Below are 24,322 nucleotides of genomic sequence, written 5' to 3'. Positions count from 1 at the left end.
CTGTTGGATCTTGCTGCTATACCTCCTCTGGGAGACCAGGAACTGAACTCCCCAGACGCAGAAGCGAAGGCTGTTCTTGCTCTGGTTGGCACAGCAGCTGGTGTGGGGGGCCTCCCAGTAGCCTCTGAGGTTACCCCTGACCTCGCGCCCAACAGCCCTTCTGGCCTTTCCCCAGAGTTGGTGCCCTCATCACCTCCTAGGACTGTCATAGATAGGCCTTGGAGGAACGCAAAGAAGAAGGGGTGAAAGACAGCCCAGTAGTTGCAAGAGCCACAGTGTTTCCCATCTCAGAGTAATCCTGGCTCCTGCCCAGAGGAGGTAGCTGGCTTGATCTCTGCCTTAGGAACACCATACTAACAGACTACACCAGATTCAGTAAGTAGTAGTAGTAACCTTGTTAACTTTAAATCTTGTAATGAGCAGAAGTAACTGGGTAAGTATAATTTGTTAATCCAGTAATCATAACTATTGTGTACAGAGCAAGTGAGCTCATGACACACATGGCATACTAATTCAACTGAGGAAAGCATTTTCCATATAAAACCGAGGAGAAATGGGTACCTCTCTTGCTCAAATATAAAAACTCATTTAAAGGATTTCAGGTTACTCCTTTGCTTACTATGATTGTACATTCTGGTGTAAGAAATTGTATACTTGTAAGAATATTGTAATTTAGCTAGTTCATTGTCATTTAAGATGGTGCCATGGCAATGTTCTAATAGGTTATGTTATAAAAGATACAACTGAATGTACCATCTGTCTAGGAATAAATTTCACTATCATCACAGGTAGCACGTAAATATCCGTAGACACCTTTGAGTAGTGTTGAGTCCCTTAGAAAGTAAGATTATTAAAGCTTGTATCCCATTCTAGTAGTTAAGTAGATCCTTCGCTGGCCACATTGCAAGGACAAAATAAAAAAAAACCTGTTCAGGGAAAAGAGTGAAGTAATTGAGGTGAAGAGCTTGCTTCGTATGGGCCTTCACGCCCAAAAGGGAGTGAATGCCTTCTTATGGTGGGAAGCTATTATAAATATTGCTGTTAGACCTCCCTTCACTGCCTCTTAGTAGAATAGTGAATTAATTTTTTTATTAAAGCTAGGAAGACAATGTAGATTTCTTGCATGAGAAGGAGGAATGCGGGATGAAGCAGGAGTTGTTTTTAAACTAAGATCGCCAACTGACCGAAGGGTGGGAATTTTAACTCATAAGCATCTTAAAGGGGGGTAGGATTTGCTGGCCAGAACTTAGATATACTGTTCTTAAAACTCACTTTTCTTTGGCCTATGTACTGGCGAGTCTTTGTCATTTTTCTAGATGAGACTCGCAACCAAGCACCCAAAGTAGGCTTGGGGGAGGAGCTTGAAGACAAGCAACCCAAGTCAACCCCACATCGCGAGACTCTCGCCTCAGTTACGTTAGCGAACAGAAGTGTTCAGTGCTGTCTCCAAGCACTCTTTGTTTCTCCCCCCTTTGTCTCCATCACGTGGGACGACTGTTGTTCCTAGTGGACCAAGGAAGCTTAATGCAACTGATCACTGCACTATTTAACCCAGCAGTAAGTTGGATTGTGACAATTACTCCCAGTTCTCTTTCTCTTCAACTGAATCTCTCATTTTCCTTGTGCAGATTTTCATCTCTAAGCAGTCCCTATCTAAGAACTTCTAGTAAAGCATATCCCATTTGTGAAGTCATATGTTAATTTCATTTCATTGTTGTCTAGTGAAATAGCATAACTTATCCTCCATGGTGTTAAAAGTACTATTCCTGATATAAGATTCATCCCTTGTAATTAATTAATTACTGGTGAGAGCTTCATTAGTGAAAGATTATTACCTGGATACTTATTTTCCAGACGTGTGTGTATACCTTGAGCCTGGAAAGTCCCTCTTGCTTGGAGAAGAATCTGCATCGTCAGTGCCAAGAAGCCACAGTTTAACGTTCACGGAATTCAGATGCCTTACAATAGCGATTGAAGAGGATTATTAAATCTGTTGTGATCATTACATTTAGCACTGAGATATCTGTCCTGATTAGGACTAATATTTTGATCTGCTGTAGGACCTGTGAATAATCTATTTCCTTTTATTCTACTTCGCTGAAACTAGTTTTTCCAGTAAGTTTACTTAATTAATCCATGTGGTTGTAAAATAAGTTTTAAGCTGGCGACCTGACCCATTTCATTATCTGTCCTTTAGAGCTTTATTTGGCTTAACTGGCAGTTACGTGCGTCTTAGGTAGAGCAAGGTAATACAACTCCAATTAACCAATTATTAAAGTAAATAACTGATCGACCCACACATATACAGTATATATATATATATATATATATATATATATATATATATATATATATATATATATATAATTTACATATATACATTATATATACGTGTGTATATGTACATGTATACATATGCATATATAAAATTATACACATGCATTATTTATATGCATATGTATGTATGCATTATGATACCATAAATTTTTCACTTTTAATTCATAATAATGTAACAAGACCTAATCTACTGTACACAGTGCCATATATCGACTGCAAGGCATATGATAATTATATATTATAAAAGTGACCATTAGGTGAGGAATGTTACACATATGACGTTGTCGTAAGACCTCATGACATGAAGTTAATGCTTTGTCGTATCCGCCGTATCCAGATAAAGGGAGACAGCCTCACGATAAGGCTTTATGGCCACAAATTATGCGTCATTAAAACGATAATGACGAGATAAGGCAAGGTTATCGTCAAATATGAGCACCAAGGCGAGGGAATCAAGCAGTTCATCGAATTAAGGATAACAAGACCGAAAGTGAACATTGTAATACACACACACACACACACACACATATATATATATATATATATATATATATATATATATATATATATATATATATATATATATATATATATATATATATATATATATATATATATATATATATATATATATATATATATATATATATAAATTTCTGACTCACGTCGGGATCGAACCCAGGTCTCTCAGGTGGAAAGCAAGGGCGTTATCCACTGGGCCACACAAGTCTAAAAGAAGTTGGAACCTGAGAGCAACTGCACCCAAGGAATTACCTGGGCAAGCTAACTGCTTGCATACCAGCGAGTTTTCCCCAACTTCCCGACTCAGCAATGACCCAATAGACAACATTTCATTCGAATTATCCCTTCTGAGTGAATAAGATAGAAATCATCAACACACAATCACGTGTGGAACAGAAATAAATTTCTGACTCACGTCGGGATCAGTTGCTCTCAGGTTCCAACTTCTTTTAGACTTGTGTGGCCCAGTGGATAACGCCCTTGCTTTCCACCTGAGAGACCTGGGTTCGATCCCGACGTGAGTCAGAAATTTATTTCTGTTCCACACGTGATTGTGTGTTGATGATTTCTATATATATATATATATATATATATATATATATATATATATATATATATATATATAATATACATATATTTATATATGTATATATTATATATATATACTATATATATATATATATGATATACATATATTTAGGTATGTATATACATATATATATACTGTATATATATATATATATGATATACATATATTTATGCATGTATATATATATATATATATATATATATATATATATATATATATATATAATATTAATAATAATAATCGCGTTCCAACAAATTTTGTGAAATTCCATCACTCGTCATGTCGTGTCATGTTGTGTCATGTCATGTCATGTTCCCGGCGCTTCCACTTCTAAAAATCTGCACTCTTGTCCTGCCTCTCGTCTCGTGTTTCTCATCCAGGCAGCACGAGGTCTTCCAACTCTCCTGGTGCCTACCCTACAGGAGCTCTGCTGACAAGATCACATACAACTCTTCCCAGGGCGGTGCGAAGGACGTGTCCAATCCATCTCCGCCTCCCCTTCTTCATTATCTCATCTACATACGGAATCTCTGTAATTTCCCTTGGGGCGTTATTCCTCAATCTATCCTGCTACCTGAATCTTAATATTCTAATCAATGCTTTATTCTCAAATAGTTAAAATTTTTCATAGTTTCAATGTCGTACGGCGGCCTGAATTCTTTTAGTAATACAAATCTTACACACACACACACACACATATATATATATATATATATATATATATATATATATATATATATATATATATATGTATATGTATATATATATATATATATATATATATATATACATATACATATACACACACACACTTGTGTATGTCTGTGTGTACAGACCAACGATGTATAGTACTGTACTAATAATATATCATACTGTCATTTCAAACTTAGCCTAGACTCACAGCAGTGACAATACATACAATTAAAGTGAACCACCTTTTGAGGGCTTCGAATTCTTTTGAGCGCAGTCTAACTCTTTCAATTCTCGACATAACGTTCATTGTAGGTAGCCATTAAGCTCCAGCTCTAACTTAGGGTGAAAATAGTGCCGTAGCAGTGGTGGCAGTGTGCGTGAAATTTGCCTCAAGGCATTTTGAGAGCCATGTATTAAAGATATTATTTGTTCTCTCTATTAATTAAAAGTGGAAGGTCGTTCCAGTGTCAGTAAGCAGCATACCACATATGGAAATTGGAAAGAAATGTATTTTTACTTTACTCTACTGGAATAGGAGGAATTAAGAGTCTCCCTTCGAGTCTTACCTTAAAATGTAAACAAGAGGCGTCGACTGACGTGATGACTTCTCTTTTTACAGCGATATCCACAACTGGTTAACAATCTCACGTAGTTACCGACGAGAGAACACTTCACAGCAATCACTACACTTACAGAATTTGACGAATATATTCAATCGATTTAATTATTTTCCATTTACCAGTTCTCTACGTGACTCCTGGAAAGGGATCTCAAATTTTCTTTGCAACACTTCACAAGCAAACAGAACTGGTGGGAGAAATTTCGGGTATTTCTGATAGTATTTTCACTGAAAATCTCGCACTTCCCGACTGATCACCACTGAGCGCCAAACCGAAGTGAAACCACCACTCCTCAAGACTACCCAGATTCTATGAACTACCACTTCTGAGGGGCGTACGGTTCCCTTTTCTCAATACCCTTGGCAGTAACTAAGAGACAAGCTAATCTTTTTCGTGAAAAAAGAATTGGGAAGGAAAAAAAAGGAGCGTCACTGAAGATCAATGGTATTCCCTTGTTTAATGGGCTCGAATTTCGTGGGCACGGATCACATTTCGCTTGTACAGCTGGTTGCGCCTTTCGAAGACTCGCTGCTCATGCTCCCTCTATATAATAATATCCCTTGACTTTTCCTTTCTTCCTTCTTCACACAATTAGCGGGACACAGAGCGATAACGACGATAATTAGGTCCTTTCTTTTTCCACTCTTCCGTCTTTAGTTGCCTGAAAAGAAAAGAAATAATGAAAGCGATACATACAAATAATGCAAAGCAAACAGAAGAATAAGCATATTTTCAGTAATGGGAAACCAATTCCAGAGCTTCCACATAAACGTAACTCGATAAACAAAGAAAATAACAGTTCCTTTAAGTCTGTATACCCAGATATTGATAACAGAATCTGAATGTGCTCTACATATACGCGACTATACTCATGTTTATAGTTATACATACCGAATGCATTAATGAGTTTGCAGGCATGAGTAAATTATATCATAGCACACTTAAACAACCACACAATTCATATATATATATATATATATATATATATATATATATATACACACACACATATATATATATATATATATATATATATATATATATATATATATATATATATTCTGAATAATTTTGGGGTGGAGGAGATCCTGATGGTTTCTTCCCTTTGTTTCTAGTGTGTTGTCTCCAAAGATTACTAGATTTTATAGATTTTTATGTGGATGTACTATCTTTGTGGATGAGCACAAGCTTAGTAATGCAGTGCCTGTTCCAGACAGTGGTATATCTGCAGACTGCAGTAACTACAGGCCAATCTCTATTCTCCCTGTGCTCTCTGAAGTTACACTTATTTTTAAGCCACTATAATAAGTATGTGGAATCTAAAGGATTATTTGCTGACAGTCAATGTGCATACAGAAAGCAGATGGGTACCTGTGCTGCTTTTTTTTAGCTATGGCATGCCATTTGCAAGAAATCCTTGATAAGGGTTTTGAGTGCACAGTAATTCAAATAGATTTTAGTGCTGCTTTCGATTTAGTAAATCACAAGACACTTATTTATAAACTTCAGAATCTTGGAGTGGGTGTATATGTTTTGGGATTACTTCAAGACTTCCTTACAGGTAGTAGGCAGCCAGTTGCTGTGGACGGGATCTTCAGTGAACCAAGGCCTCTTGTGTCTGGAGTTTCACAGGGCAGTGTTCTTGGTCCACTGCTATTTTTAGTGTAGACAAGTGATTTGGTTATTGGCCTGGAAAACAAGATTGTTCACTATGCCTAAGATGCAACACTTAGGGTTGTAGTAAAGTCTCCACTTCTGAGAAATGAAGCTGTCCTCAGTCTCATTCGGAACATGGACCGGATCAGGGAATGGTGTAGTCGGAGGGGTATGAGGCTAAACTCCAGTAAAACTAAAACACTACTGATTAGCAGATCTCGTACAGATGTCCCAACCCATCCTCCCCTTCAGGTGGATGGAACTTTGTTGATTTAGTATGAAGCTTAACTATTCAGGTTCTCTGGAAAGTCAGGACATAAAAGCTTATATACGAAGTATCTTTGCGTTTTCTTAAGTGTCTCATTTGAACTAATGAACATTTTATAATACAGTACTCCCTTGCCAAATAAAAATAATATTGACTTCGTTCCAAAACTAACCATACATATATGCAAACATATATGTATGTATGCATGTATATGTGTGTGTATGTATATATATATATATATATATATATATATATATATATATATATATATATATATATATATATATATATATATATATATATATATATACATATATACATATGTGTGTGTGCATGGGGGCGGGGATGTGGCAATTAGCTTTAAAAAATCTAGCAATCCATCCAACTGATTTCACAACGGACCTTCACAAAGAGACCGCGAGATGGCAGCAGCTCCCATGGCTCGCCCTCGAGACGAGCAAGGCTACTCTTATGCAACTCTTTTTTTTTTTTTTTTTTTATCTAATAGCCAAATGGGAGACGGTGAACCCGAAACGCAGATGCCTTCCTTTATCCTTTTACATTCGCTGAACTACAAACAATGCGAAAAGTATTTGAAACATCCCAGATACTTATTGCAAAATGACCATGCGACAGATCAAGAGCCCCTATTCTTGCCAGCCGCCGCAATTGGATAAATTCAACTACAGAAGGGAATTCACAAAGGAACTCTCTCGAGTTTCTTCGAAGATTAGGGCCAAAAGAGATGCCCATTGTATTTAAATCCCCAGGAGACTTACAGTCCCATACATCTCAGAATTCCCATATGAAATACATAAACCTCAACGACACTAATGCGACAAAATTACTTCTATAACACTCTGAGCAACTATTCCGAAAAATATGTTTTAAAGAACTAAAAACAACCTGCAAAACCTAATGGCGCAAATTAACATTATCTCTCTCTCTATAATATATATATATATATATATATATATATATATATATATATATATATATATATATATATATATATATATATATATATAATATATATATATATACATATATATATAAATAAATATTTACATATATATATATACACCAACCAACTTTATTGCCGTTTGCTTTCAGAATTTTCCATTTGCTTTCACATCTTACTCAAATGCATGTCTCATATGAGAGAGAGAGAGAGAGAGAGAGAGAGAGAGAGAGAGAGAGAGAGAGAGAGAGAGAGAGAGAGAGAGAGAGAGAGACTTCTCTGCCCAATTACATCAAATGGACAGCCAACAACCAAGGATAGTTTATTCATTGCCAAAGATCATAGTCATACCATCCGAGTAATGTTTTCGTACCGTCTCTCCTGAAAGTTATTCCTGATATGGCAATTTTCATCGGTTTCTATTTGCCATGGGTCACCTGCAGAGAGAGAGAGAGAGAGAGAGAGAGAGAGAGAGAGAGAGAGAGAGAGAGAGAGAGAGAGAGAATTTTTCCTCTCTCTCATGCAACCTCTTACCAAGTAACACTTCCTACAACAGTCACGTTTTCTCAACATCCACACATCTCGGCTATGTTGTGGCCCCACCCTTCAGGGCAGGCCCAGCAGACCCCTACCGCTTCTGCTCCAAAATCTTTAACTTTTCCTGGAGGTCTCATTCCTTACACAACTCTTACTACAAGTCACCTAACCTCAACTTTTCTTTCCTTCTTTCAAAAAAAAAAAAAAAAAAACCTGCTTATGTTCTTCCACGTAAATGTGGATGACTTTTTTCAGTCTGGTTTTCTGTGTGATGTAGCAACTGTCCATGAAATAATTTTAGTACGATTTTAGCCAAAAGGTTTGGCTTCAAAGCTTTGTTTTCATTTTCGAGACGTACTTTTCATACCAACTTCAGTAATAAACTTGACAGTGTTATGGAAGTGTCTGATATGCCTTTCCTTCTACTAATTCTTAAATTAACGTTTTTATCTTTTGAAAACCTCTACTACTATCTTGCAGTTTTTATTTGGTTAGATTTTAATGCTAAGTTGATTTTCATTTGTCCATTACCTCGTTCAAATTTGACTCATTCATTTCTTCCTTTATATATATATATAAGTGATAATAATCATATATATATATATATATATATATATATATATATATATATATATATATATATATATATATATATATATATATATATATGTGTGTGTGTATACATATATACTATATATATATACACATATATATTATGCACTATTCATAAATGCATAAGTATTTTCATTCAAACTGAAATAACTGAATTTCACAATACAACTAGTACCTTTCCCTTTTCCAAAAGGAAACTTCTGCAATCGACTAATTGTCTTTTTTCCACTAATGAAGAGGACTTCAGTATAGTACATATGCCCACTCGCATTAGACTTTAACAAATGTTAAACAAACAATTTTTGCTAATGAAAAGAAACACGAATTTGAACAGCCATCAGTCAATTAGTGTACAAAGTCGAGTGGTGTTGTAACTTCTACCTTGCTTATTCTCTTTTTGCAAACATACCCTTATATACTGTACATACATACATGCAGAAAAGACACAAGCACACATACGCACACACACCATAATATATACACTATATATATATATAATATATATATATATATATATATATATATATATATATATATATATATATATATATATATATATATATATATATATATATATATATATATATATATATGTGTGTGTGTGTGTGTTACAGTCAACATGCGTAATCAGTCATTACATGAAATGCCTGAAATTTCAGTCAACTAGCGAAATGCACTTAGGGACATTTGATCCCCCAGGAGCTAGTACTAAACACGGCAAAGTATATTTGACCCCCAGGGGCTAGTACTAAACACGGCGAAACAGTGTAGGTGACTCATTGTTTCGCCGTGTTTAGTACTAGCTCCTGGGGATCAAATGTCCCCTAAGTGCATTTCGCTAGTTGACTGAAATTTCAGGCATTTTAATGACTGATTAATGACTGATTATATATATTGATATATATATATATATATATATATATATATATATATATATATATATATATATATATATATATATATATATATATATATATATATTAGACCATTTTAACTGGACTGGGAGTATGTGAATTCATAGGTTTATGGATGAACATGAGCAGGACGCCTGTTCGTAAAGGCTGATGAGGTGGGCAAGTGCCGCAAGTGTTAGTGTATTAAGAAGCAAAACGCTAACAACTGTGTAGCCTTGAAGATTTAATTTCTCGCCTCTAACCAGTTTGCCGACGCGCAAGCGCACCCACATATTTACTCTACAAATCAAATCCCGGCATAATTTATCTTCTGACGGTGAAGTCGTTATTATTTACTTGACTTGCGTAACAGGCATTAAAATTGCCGAGTGTCTGAAACTGAAAGGTTTGAAATGAATGGCAATTTTGTCATTTCTTTTACACTGCTGCCTTGTATATAATTGGTTTCGCTGAAGGATACTCCTTCCACTACTACCCCTGCCCCCACCTAAACTTCAAAGGACGCTATCTCCCTACCTACTGTATGTAATTATATTTACACCGATACACAGTGTACATTATATATATATATATATATATATATATATATATATATATATATATATATATATATATATATATATATATATATATATATATATATATATATATATATATATATATATATATATATATATATATATATATATATATATATATATATATATATCACAGTATATATATTGGTGTATCTGAACGAGAGAATGGTGGTTTCCAAAAGTCACGTACTGTAACATATTTCCTTAGTTTACGGTTTTTCAAAATATGTATATCAAAATAAACTCACCATTGCATTCGTATGACGATAAAAGCGCTCTGCTATTTTTGTCCAGCAAAAGTGATACGAAACTGTACAAAGTATTCTGAATTCTTACATAAATTGATGTTGTATATTTGGGTACAACCTCAATTACAACAACGATGATGACGACGAACAGACTAATTAAATACTTACAAAAAACAATTAATTTTCCCTCTCTTTGTCCACTAATTCTGGTTCAAGGTCTGGATTTAAATTTATAACATACCTCGTATAACATAATAATAATAATAATAATAATAATAATAATAATAATAATAATAATAATAATAAACAGCAAGCGACACTGAATGTACCAAAAATTCCAACAACCTGAGGGTGCCCACTGCCCATTGGGTCACAATGAGGCCTGACAGGATCAAAACCAGCGAGTGAGCGCAGTGAGGAGATCGAAATTTCTAGGCAGCATGTGCTATCAGCCATGGTAGTAAACGGACGGCCTTTATCACCAGCGCACCTGAGACTGACACTACCTTCCTTCGATGGAACAAGACGCTTTATCGGTCACAACCATGTCGTACCATAACCCCAAATAACATTCTCATCCCGTCTCAGAAAGTGAGTCTCATCCGGGTTTAAGGATGGACTGAAAACGGGGCAGACAAAACGTCATAGGTTCATGCGTTATTCATTTGCGTCACCAAGGACCTCAACATTTGTAGGACTTCAACAGAACTTTTCCGTAAGTATTCAACAAGCATTTCTGAATCCTAAAGTTGAAATGTCTTCTACTAATCTCAAAACTTACATCCAGTTCCCAGATAATTCACACCATTAATATCAACAACATTAATGATACTAAAGCAGCCTCTACCCTTTCTTTGCCAAATGGTTCCCAGACCTTTATTCCGCGCCTAGTCATCACGCTGACGCATAGGGGCCATCGGGGCATTGCTGTTCGCCCCCAACGCCGAAATCTGTTGATCCACTCCACGTTTAAAGGAAATTACCTATAGGAAAGACGGTCGCGGAAAAATAACTGTTTGTATTTCAGTAAGGCTGTCCCTGGTCATACACTCATTGTTCTGGTGTTACCATGACGAGATTCTATACCTCATCTCATCTACGAACTTGGATGCTCTACCTCATCATTTGCCTGTTTGAGCATTTTCTGGGTTAGTACCTTGTTCACATAAAACAAAAGACTTTCCATCAGCAAATAATCTTGTGCATGCTTTCATAATCACATGCTGCTAACCATTCACTCCGAACATACAGCCACACACACACACAAACAAACAATGTGGTAACAAACACTGTCTTTCAATTATTGGGAGCCACTCCCTGTTAGGGGGAAACGACTACATGCTGTACATGACATACACACAAACACGATATCTTTCAGCGTCTAACTTACATCGCCAAGTTGCAGAGTCTCTGTCCCTCACACTGAGGACAATATCCGTTAAGAAAAGAGTCGAAGTCTGCCACAACACTTCGTTCAAGAACAAGAGGCTTTCAACGGCACCTTAACGAAAGTTTGACCATAACTGAATTCAAAATAATCAGAGAAGTTTGTCGGGCATCATATAGTTTTCGCAGGGATATGTTTTGAAAAAATGATTAAACAGAATCATGAGAAATGCCAAGGTCAGAGGTTACAAGTGGCATTCAAGGAGAAAGAATAAAAGAGCATTCCGTTGATCCTTTGGGCAACGACCCTAAGAGTAGAGCTTCAGCTCATTAGTTGGAAAGCAAAATTAAGGTAAAGCTTCATTGCAACGGAAAGCAACAGTAGCAGTCTACAATTAACAGCCACTTCATTCTTCAACAGAAGTACAATCCCATCGTGCACAACGCAGCCTGAAGTAGGGGAATGAGAAATTCTCTTAATCTAAAGTGAAACAAAAAAGATAGTTTTATCGGTTAAAAATCACTCGAAACTCATCGTAGCTGGAGATGAAACATAGCTCTGCTTACGAGATGTAAAGCGCCATGATCCTTCAAAAATGACCTCGAGACCGTTCCCTGGTTCACCTCCAAAAATTTAAACTCAGAACCGAGAACTGGATTTTGCTGGATTTTCTGTCAAAAAGAGTACTTCTTTTCTCTCTCTCTCTCTCTCTCTCTCTCTCTCTCTCTGTATATAATACTCGTGCTACACAATAAGCAAGCCGCGTCCATATATTCATTTTCTATGTGTAACAGGTGTTCTATGAGTCATGAATTCATAGAACAAAATCCTTAAACAAAAACACACAGAAACATAATTTACTTGATGCACAAGAGCCAAGTAATTGAAAAATGACTTAAATACTGCAGATAATTATGAAATGATCTGTACAAGCATACAGTACATACGAACACCCTCTGCAGACCTTAGAAACACAGCCTAATTTCACACGAAAATAAAGACGACAAAGTGTTGATAATAAGCAATGTTGGTAAAGGATGCGCTGACTCACCAATAAAGTCGACTTCCAAAGGATGAGCGCTATCGCTACCAAAACGGACTCACTGATAAAAAGAAGGCCAAAGACTCTTCAGAATAACGGACTGGCGTGGCTTGCCTTGGAAAAACCCACCTCGGGATACAAATAATAACGACAAAGAAGGGTAAAATGCATTTGTCATCTAAACGATTTGAGAACTTCTAAGTCAGACAGGAATAGACGACGAACCAAGATGAATTTACTTTCAAGAAAAGTTCTGCTCAAGAGCAACGCAATACATTTAATATTATTACAGTAATAGCTTGCAATATCATTTCTACCTTCAAAAGAAAACAAAAAGATAACTATTCAGCAATCTGTTCAAGAAGAGATTCAAGGAACGTGCAGCGACGTCACCCCAAGGCTCTGTGAACTTTGGGTCACATGGTCACGTGCTACACTAACAACATTTAGAGAGAGAGTTTGAGGATAAACCAAGCTGGGTTACGAGAGCAGACATCCACTGCTTAAGAGACAAAAAGCTGAAGACAGTCATAGACTCACTGAAATAAGTCTTCAACATCGCTGAAAGCATATGACCGGTACTTATGACACTTCTCAACTCATGTTCAAGTACATATTTATGCATAATGCTTTCCTCTTGGCCTTGTTTTTCTTTTATCATATGCGTATTTTGTTCCTTGCAAGCGTACTCAGCAAAACAGCGGCTTTAAGGCTAGTTGCAACCGACGGCATTCCCACTGTCACCTTTATGTATAGGCTATATGTATGTATGTGTACTATAATATATATATATATATATATATATATATATATATATATATATATATATATATATATATATATATATATATATACATACATACATACACACGCACACACACACATTATACATACACACACACACACACACATACATATATATATATATATATATATATATATATATATATATATATATATATATATATATATATATATATATATAGTTTTACCAAATGGTAAGTGTACATGAATATGGATGAATCATTAGCTAATTCGAAGACATTTTTAAAAACTGCTCTGGACCTGCGAATTTTTGTGCCCAGTAACCTTTCTTGAAGGAAAGGATAATCACATCACTCTTCAGAGAAGTGTAAATTCACAGGTATACATGAAAATATCCATAATTAACGGAATCCAGTGATAAAACGTAGAGTGCAAATGGGGCTGTGAGCGTCGTCAGCGACAAAAACCGCCCTGCAGTACAGCTCGGATTGATAACGTCAGAACGTGAACTCATGGCGAGTCTAGGTCATAAACGCCACCAGGTTCTTGACAGGCGAGCTAAACTGGGATATTAAGAATTTTTTCACGGAATCTGAAAAAATCAAACGAAAATTCGCTCTTATCTGAAGATAATATATTGCACCCAAGACCACATATCTGAGCTGTAATCATACTACGACGCTCTAGGGAGAATGAGAGAGGAAGCGAGTTATCTCTCTCTAGAAAATGTTTTTAATACCACACAACTCTTAAAACATGATAAACATTTGAGTAAAGTCTTTATGTCAGATTTAATTTCTACCGTGGGCACGTGTGTGTAAACAGTAGGTCATTATGTGCATTCTTTGGCTGTCAGTTACTGATGAATATTTTATTAAACTGCTAATAAAACGTTCAATAAAAAGGTTTACAGCAAAAGATCCGTACACAACTAAGGTTCAAAGTAAAAGGCTGGTGAAGAACAGAAAATAACACGAGCTGAAAAGATCTTTACATATTGTACTGTGTAAAATATTGTCTTAGGCAACCATAGACACTGAATGGTGCTGATACTGCTTAGGGCTTCAGATTAAATTTCCAAAATGGAATTACAGATAATACACAACACGGACGGATATTATGGACCAGGGCACAATGGAAATTATGAGGGGATATTACTATGGACCCTGCCCGTAGATATTCTAGTATTTATCATACTCTTAACAACAGTAATGTATAAAGAGCTGTAAACGCCTATATATGTTTTGTTATGCTTCGCGTACATAATATTACATGTATTTCAAAAAGTTCAAGTAATAATGACAAAACTGAAACTGAAATGGAATCTATGAATAAAATGCCTTACGTATTGTTATTAAATCCTAATGAGGTGAAAATATTACTTCCAGACACAAAAGATATTCCGTTCCAAAGACATCTCGTCAGATGAAGTTGTAGGGACTTGGCTGTGTATTCATTCACCCACACTCAAAAAAAAGCACAGGTGCTGTATCCATCCAAAAGAGTAATTAAGTCATTCACATATTCCAAAGAACAAACGAATACCTCACAGCCTCCAAGTTTCACCTCACACTGTCTCACTTGAAACTTACTGTTGAGCCTTGAAGACTGGATGCAAGTACTTTTCCCCTTTTTATAAGATTAATTATATGAACTTTTAAGAGATCTAGCTTTGACAAGACATCATCTATAAATTAGGTTTATCCTTAATCCAGTAACACCAAACTTACTGTTACTATCACAAGGTTTTCCAAGGAGAAAAAATACATCTAGTTTCTAACAAGAGGGGAATAAGGCGAGAGCCGAACTACCTGGCATACTATTGCAAGAAGTATGCAGTTACGGGGGTGGGGGTGGGGACGTTCATGGGGCGTGGCTTCTGGTTACAAGGTATGATTTATCCTTAGTAACCTCCATTAGAGATTTATCAGCGGTATGATTGCTGTAGGTTGAAGGTGCAAAAAAGGACTGATTTTGCAACAATTTTCTTTCTTGATGATGATGCTGCGGCTCTGCAATGGGCATGTAGCAGTTCACCAACGCCTTGAATAAATTATACCTGGTCATCCACTGACTCATGTCATTGGAGGAGTGAGGTCCTTGGGGTGGACCTCAATTTCAGGCCTAGTGAAACCAACAGACTGGACAGTAGGCTACTAGATTCCCAACCAAGAATGGCAAGCAAACTTTCACGGTTTCCTTCTGGCACAGGTCGGCAACTGCACTGTTTTCACATCTGTTGGACAGTATAGGAGGTGATGACCGCCTTCAGAGATTTATAGCAGTTTAAAGTCTGTCGCTTTCACAAGGGTACCGTATCTCGAAACAATCAACAAGACCTGCTTTCACATCCAGCACAAAGAACCGGGGGGGGAGCGGTTAGGGGCTAAGGATGTAGGCGAAGACTTATACTTACATAAATTAGATTGGGGAATTAATCTCCCCTCATAACGTAGCATGACTTGTGAACACGTGTTTTTTGTCAAAACCGAAGAGCGGGCAAATACAGAGGTGCGATGAAAGTGATACAGAAATGGGCACTAGGCCTGTTATGAATGAAACAAATAATGCGGAAGGAAAAACGAAAAACTTTGGCAAGACGTCAATGTCTTGTCTCATCCTAGATAAATACTTTGTCAGACAATTAAACAACTAGAAATGTGGTTTATTTATTTTTCCAAGATGAGGAAAACAGTAAACCTTAGATGAGCGAAAAGCAGTGTCCAGTGTCAGTTACGTGCATATTACGGTTTGCAGGGTAGTCATTAGAGTCAATAGGTAATTAAACGTATTAACAGAAGACTAAAAAATGTAGTGATGATATGACAAATGTCTTTGGTGCAAGTTTTTCAAAGACAAGACTCAATCACTAAGCCGAGAGAGAATCTGTCATTCTACATTCTACCTTTTGGTGGACAAGTGGTTAGAGTAGGAAAGCTTTGCCCTTGTCAAGAGAAACTGATCTTTCAATTACAGGGACGTCTCAGGACGTTGCAGACGGAAAACGCCAGCGAGCAGAGATCGACAAGCACCTTTGTCGGGTATGTCCCTTCATTGGTCGAAGTATTTCGTATATATATCATATATTTCAATCATGGTCTCCTTCAGACAGTCAGTTCTGCCCCGGTTCGTAATGTCCACAGTCCGTAATGACCGTGTACCCTCATGTGTTCTCAGTTGACCTCCCGTTCATTTTCCTACTCGTTTGAACTCCAAGCGTAGTTTAGCAGACGATGAACAATAACTGCGCGCACAAACACAAATAAAATTAAAGCTTAAGAAAATGAGTTTAGGCAATAAATAGATATTCCTTAAGGTACAATATTCCTAAAAATGCTAAGTATCCTAAGTACATGTATTATGTTAGATAAACAAGCAAAATAATTCACACGAATAACAGCTAGTGAGAGCCATGACAAATATGCCAGCATCATCTCCCCTCTGAAACTTCAAGAGCATCATCATCCATCACACCGCCATTGAACCTTTTCTACATCTTTACTTTGAAGGAAACAAATCATCCTCTTCACGACTAGTTTCTGAAAAAAACCTCCTTACAGCGTATATGGCCAAACTTAGTAACCTAACCCAAAGAATTTAACAGGGCAATCAGTACACCATTCCCAAACGGATCAGAAAAGAATTAGCTGATTGATGAGAAAGGACGCTGATGGTTATAAAAAAAATTAGTAACCTATTATAAGAGAAGGTTAAAACACTTACGTCTATCGTTACTACAGAAATTCTAAGAATGATATGATCAGTTACCGTTTAAGACCAACTCACAATCCTATCTGAGAGAGAGAGAGAGAGAGAGAGAGAGAGAGAGAGAGAGAGAGAGAGAGAGAGAGACGGATGTGACAAAAGCCATGCAACATAAACGACCGAATGCGAGAACAAAGATCACCGAGGCGGAAGTCAGCAAACAGTTCAATTGGACACTGATGTTGTTATGATGAGTACCATTAAGGCAGCAGCCTTACAGCCAACAGAACCAAAAGAGTCGCTTGTTATCTAAACCAATTGAAGGGGATCGAAATAACAGAGCATTTTTCAGTTCAATAGGTACAACTTCCTTTGTCTGAACAGCATTTTGCAAATCACTATCTGACGTTTAAAACACACACACACATGGTGTGTGTGTGTGTGTGTGTGTGTGCGCGTGTTTGTATGTGCACGTATGTGTGTGTACAAACGGCTTCAGCATTGATGAATCTGCCAGTAAATATTCCAGGTTTTCTGCAGGATTTCCTTCCTTCAGTAATTAATACCGAATACGGGTGATTACATTGAAAACCCAGATCGCTGCTGTGTTTTCTATATGTTAGGCTTTGTCACATACAATGGCTTAACAAGTCAAGAAAAAAAGTTAAGTATACCTTAGTTTAACCAGACCACTGAGCTGGTTAACAGGTTTCCTAGGGCTGGCCCGAAGGATTATTTTACGTGGCTAAGAACCAATTGGTTACCTAGCAACTGGACCTACTGGACCTACAGCTTATTGTGGAATCCGAATCACATTATAGCGAGAAATGAATTTCTATCACCAGAAATAAATTCCTCTTATTCTTCATGGGCCGGTCGGAGATTCGAACTCGCGGCCAACAGAGTGGTAGCTGAGAACGGAACCCGCTCGCCCAACGAGGAACTTAACAAAGGCATGTATAGTTGATACAGCAATACTCAAGTTATAAAACAGCCAGAAAAATGTGAGAATACTGATCACAAATTAGGTAAAACTGAAAGAGCGAAAAAGCTATCATCTTCAAATTGCAATGTTCTGTCCTGCTCACAGTCGTGTTGACGGAGATGACATTAGATGCAGTTAGCCTACCCCATTCGGATCATTTCTGTCAACCAAATCATTACATCAGATACTTACGAAGTTGTTAACTTTATTAAATTATTATTGCTTTCCTCACCCGGGAACCAGCCAAACTGTCAACCCACTCGCCTTAACCTTAGACTAAAAGGATGACGAAAAGTCATTTAATATTACGTATTTTTTGAAATGTATTTGCCAGTGAAGTTTCTGACACCTCCACTAATGAGAAGAGATGAATCCTCTGGGCTAAGTAAGATAAATACAAAATATGACCTATAATGGAGTGGTTGAGGGAAATTTAATCTCGCCAAGGTGTTCAAACCACCCAGAGTGTCACATATTAGCAAAGCACTATCTTAGCAAAGCACTGTCCCCTGTGAAACCTTTGGCCAACCTATGTACTGTATATGTGAGACATTCTTATGAGGAAATATTTCAGTCATTTAAGGATCCTTAATCTCCAAAATAACTCAATCCAAAAATTCGTTGTTCATTTTCGAATTTTATAAGACAGACCCTCTGTGAAGAGAGATTTTCGATCCCAAATTGAAAATATTATACATACAAATATATACAGTACAACTGGTTACTTGATTAACAAAGTCGAGCAACACAATCAAGAAAAGCCGGACACCATCGGTGCTTGAACATCCAAGGGGTCAGCTTCCTCAACACATTAATATGCAATGAAAACCAGAGGGTGAACACCTGAAAGCTTAAACTTTCTGGCGCCACCCTCAATAAGGATAAAAGACATAAGGGAAAAAATCTTATTTGACCTTTAAGCATAACCATGTGTATCTCATCATTAGTGGCGTTCGCATGGTAAACTCTATCCTGTATAGTTATGGCAGAGGTTAAATTCCTTGGCCCTGGCCTCACAACTAACATGGTCTTCGTGACCGGGGTGTGTCTGTCGAATAAGAGGTCTCACCATTTTCACAGACCCAGAAGCTTGTCCGGACAAAGCTAAACTACCATTTGGACCTCTGCCTCAAAGTATGACACTGCCTTTGACTTTTACCTTGTTATATGCATTGCCTTCATAAGTTTGATATGCATTCCATAAATGAAGTGTCTATCTCATATGGTCGAAAAATTATGGCCAATACAAAGTATGCTGGCCTTTGACCTCTGAGGATGATCTCGACTTTACCGTACACACTGGCATCAGGAATGGCGCATCTACGCCAAATATGAAGTCGGTATCTTTTACAGTGTAGAGTTTTGGTCTGAAAAGCTTCAAGTCATTTGATCTCTAAGTTTGATCTTGACATCATTCTACCACTGTCGTTATGACATGAGTATACATTCCAAATATGATGAAGTGTCTATCTCATACAGTTCAAAAGTTAAGGTTAAGGCTGTCCTTCTACACTGACCTATGACCTGCAAGTTGTCCTTAACCTCACTCTGCACATTGTTTTTACGAGTGGACTATGCATGCCATATATGAAATGCCTATCTCAGATAGTTCAAAAGTTAAGGTCAAGCCTGAAGTTACGTTTGACCAGTGGCCTCTTGCGTATGAGCTTTGACTTTACCTTGACCTTATCAGGACAATAGTCTTCACTAAAGGACTGTGTCAACGAAATGATCAAGTCTCCAAAGTTAGGACCAAGGTTAAGTTACGAAACTCTGCAACTTTGTCCAACTCTTGTGCAATTTCCGGCCTTCCTAAAAATAAAAAACCTGTGCGCCTTTAGCAGTTTCAGGACGATTGGTACAGCCTACATGAAGGCTGAAGCCTTAATTCAAATTTGATAAATTCATACTGCCTTGGAAATTTTCAACCACCATAGCGGACTCTCTCTCTCTCTCTCTCTCTCTCTCTCTCTCTCTCTCTCTCTCTCTCTCTCTCTCTATCTCTATATATATATATATATATATATATATATATATATATATATATATATATATATATATATATATATATAATGAGCTTTTCAGTCGAGAAACATGCCAAGTGCCATTTTTAAAATATAATAAATTAAATTAAAAATACTTTGGCCCAGGATGGCGCTTGGCATGTTTCTCGACTGAAAGCCTCATATATTATATTTATATATATATATATATATATGTGTGTGTATGTATGTATGTATGTATGTATGTATGTATGTATGTATGTATGTATATACACGTATATTCTTGGCCAGTTAAAAACTGTAAAATCAAGGACAATGAAGGAAATGTCTATATATGTAAACCTGAATTCCATAGAAGTGAATCAGAAAAAATGCAGTATGTACATATCGGAAGGAAGGAAGGAAGGACCGGAGCATTCATACATACAGTGCGTACACCGAGCGAAGAGCTTCCCACTGCCAGACACAGCAATCGTTTACACCGAAATGGAAAACCATTCCGGACAGGTAATTGGTGGAATGTCTTTTATGCCCTTCGGAAGGAAGAACATTTTCCACGCCAGGGTTTTCGTCGGTTTCTCATACAGTTCCGGCATGTTTTTCGATAACTATTATTATTTTAGCTTCAAATTGGGCCTACTGTTCGGTTTCTTTTTTTTTTTTTAATACGTATCTAAAGTAAGCTGTATCTTTGAGAAAACCTTCCCCAGAGGTCCGCTTGTTCTTCGTCGTCATAATTTTGTTACACACACACACACACACACTCTCTCTCTCTCTCTCTAATATGTTTCCTTTGTGGCACAATAGTTCGTCATAAATATTTACGTGCAATGAAAAACAAACGCGTTATTCTTAAGAGAAATGAATAACAAAACCCTAGTTAAAAGCTCAACTATGAACATTTGCCAACATCACTCATTTTCAAAGCTAACAAAGAACTGTCACGAACCACAGATGCATTAAGCGAATGCAGTCACATGATGTTAATTGGCTTCGAACAGAACAGCCACATTTCTTAATAATTTGAACACCTTACTCGAGTCAGTATTCGTCCTCTAAGCATGCCCGAATTACACAACACAGACATATATATACGCGCCCTTTAGTCTTGTTCCTTTCTCTTCCTCTCTATTAAATACTGGGACAAATGAAAAAACCAAATCTTAAGCAAATCAACTGTTACTATGGAAAAAATTATGAACCGATTTGGAATAACATGATCACATCATTATTAGCATGGAATTATTGCATACCTTCTTATGATGAAAGATAATTGACCTTCGGGCAACACAGGCAGCCAAGTCAAATTTAAAAGTATTTCGCTGTAATCCTCAACTCGTGACAATTCCAACGATACATTACTTTTGATATTCAGGTATTTATATACTTTAGGAGTTCAAAGATCGCACAAACATAAAACTTACTTTTTATACTGAAAAATATTATCCTCAAAAATTTTAATAGTTATAGATTTATACGGCAAACTTTGAGTAATTGCACCGCCATAAAGAGAGAAGAGAGTGCGATAATGCATATAAAGTAATGTTTTTATTTTAGATTCAACTTTACAAAAACGATTTACAAATGTTTACAGAAATTGGTTCTCACAAATCTTCATAATCTACGAACTATTACTATTACTATATTAGTGGTATGGTTATTACTAATCAAAACTACAGTAATTCGCATCGGTAAAATTATCTCAAATATCCCAAGAGAAGTCGCCATTTACGAGTGTCAACTCATGTAGGCTATAATCCAGGAATCTATAAAACCGCAGGACTACAAAAAGCTCATTTGACTCACAATCTCACATCAAAACGACAACAGCTAATGACACAGCAATGAAACGATTAGTCACTGAAACGCCAAAAATCATCCTCCACAAGGGAGCGTCAAATGGCGAAATTATATTGCACACATTTTTGGGAAAAAAGGATAAGCCAGTTTTACAAATCTTTAATAACAAAGGAGTAAGTCTCGTAAATCTCAGAATGAACATTTTTCACGCAAGTCTAGCAAATTTGGAAATAAGACCCACCTTTGGTTTTGGCAGTAGCAGGCACCAAAGACTAAAAACAAAATATATGGGTGCGTCTCGTCGCCAATTCTGACCCCAACCGACAGCGACACAAGAAAACACAGACTAAAGGAGTAGAGAGAACAAGGGCCTCGCCTGTGTAACGCCACAACGGAACGGATACTGAGCGTTACGGCTGCTACTCTTCAGCCAGTGTCGATATGACAGTAATCACGCCACATCCGGACGAAACAGCGGACGTCCGGACAGCATCCTCTCCTTGCAGGCCAACACCCGGTGGCCGTCCTGCACCAGACAACTTTCTGTATTGCATCATAACGAAAGCTCTCATTACCTAGCAGTAATTACTTGTCATCACGCGCATAATTACAAGGAAGGGAGAACAATTTCATGTCAGGATTGTAAATGTTTCCTTTCCTTCGCACATCTTGGGTGTGACATACAAGAATCAGTGACTCATTCATACATGATATCATCAGCAATTAGTTGAAAACATTCTTAGGAAGATCATTTTTTCCGCTATATATATATATATATATATATATATATATATATATATATATATATATATATATATATATATATATATATATATATATTAATTTTTTTTACCTACTCCGTTCCTCCGTTGATAACTACAATTGGCGTGACGCCATTTGCAATAAATCAATCAAATTACTTATTCAGAACAAATTTCACGACTTTAAAAACAACACCAGTCACGTGATGTACAGTGATTACTGAAGCATTTTTGTAGGTTACCTGCTTTGTAAGCTTAACGGATCAAAGTGGTACTGGCGACTTCCATGTAAGTGCCAATTTGTAATACACACTCATCATAATTAGTAACCCCAAGCATGATGGAACTATGTCACTGACGTTTGTCATCTGTTTTACTTGTAAAGATTACAAAAATGAACGGAGAGACAAATATCACTCTCTCTCTCTCTCTCTCTCTCTCTCTCATTATAAGCCATTACACAAATTCAAACAATATGACATCCAAATGACATAATGAGAAATAAACGAGATATATCTGATGCTCTCTTTCTATCTCTAACAATATATAACCCCATTTCTCTCTCTCTCTCTCTCTCATTAGAAGCCATTACACGATTCCAAGCATTAACACATTCTAATGATATTCTGAGAAATAAGCAAGATGTGTCCGATGCTCTCTTTCTTATCTTTAGAAATATATAACCCTCTCTCTCTCTCTCTTGATATTTGGTGCTATCTCTCTGAAGAGATAGTTGCTATCATTCCATATCCGGACATCTGCACTTCAAAATGACAAGCCATATACGGATTGGGACACTGGATATATCATTAATCTACAGAGAGAGAGAGAGAGAGAGAGAGAGAGAGAGAGAGAGAGAGAGAGAGAGAGAGGTGGAAATTTTTCATCATCTTTTATTATTCAATAAACTACAAAACTGGGTTATTGTTTTTCCCAAAAATGTGTGTAATATAATTTCGTCACTTTGACGTTCCCCTGACAAAGGCGATTTTTGGGGTTTTGGCGGCTGATCTTTGCATTACTGCGTCATTAGTTGTTGACATTTTGATGTGAGATCGTGCGCCAAACAAATGCTTGTCGTTCTCTGGGCTTTATACTTAATTCTGAAATTAAATCACATTACAAAAGACAAAGACTTCTTATTCAAATTAGACACAACAGACAAGGCTATGGGCCACTATAGGCAAGACCACAATGGACCAAAGGTCCTGAGATATAGTCACCATCCGACACAAGAAACAAAGGTTCTAGGTTACAGTACAGATCTGACACAGCAAACAGGAGCCTCTGGAATATGCATATTATTGAAGTGAACCAAGTTTAGCCTCTGTGATACAGA

At 36.9% G+C, this 24,322-nt stretch overlaps 1 protein-coding gene across 7 annotated transcripts in view; it reads right to left on the bottom strand.

The window, feature by feature from the left end:
• Nucleotides 1-24,322, bottom strand: part of LOC136836302 (ras-related protein ced-10-like) — a 383,808-nt gene that overhangs the window by 112,463 nt on the left and 247,023 nt on the right. For 6 of the 7 annotated variants that reach the window (XM_067100416.1, XM_067100417.1, XM_067100418.1 and 3 more), the window contains one exon: nucleotides 4,708-5,422. The gene's annotated coding sequence lies outside the window, so the exon portion shown is untranslated. Of the gene's footprint in view, nucleotides 1-4,707; nucleotides 5,423-22,463; nucleotides 22,637-24,322 lie in introns of those variants that run through there. The other variant, XM_067100420.1, reaches the window with a different exon arrangement.

This window comes from Macrobrachium rosenbergii, chromosome 56 (genome assembly GCF_040412425.1).
Source record: "Macrobrachium rosenbergii isolate ZJJX-2024 chromosome 56, ASM4041242v1, whole genome shotgun sequence".
In the NCBI taxonomy this organism is placed as follows: Eukaryota; Metazoa; Arthropoda; class Malacostraca; order Decapoda; family Palaemonidae; genus Macrobrachium; species Macrobrachium rosenbergii.
The sequence above is the reverse complement of the archived record's forward strand: the minus strand, read 5'-3'. Positions and strand labels throughout refer to the sequence as shown.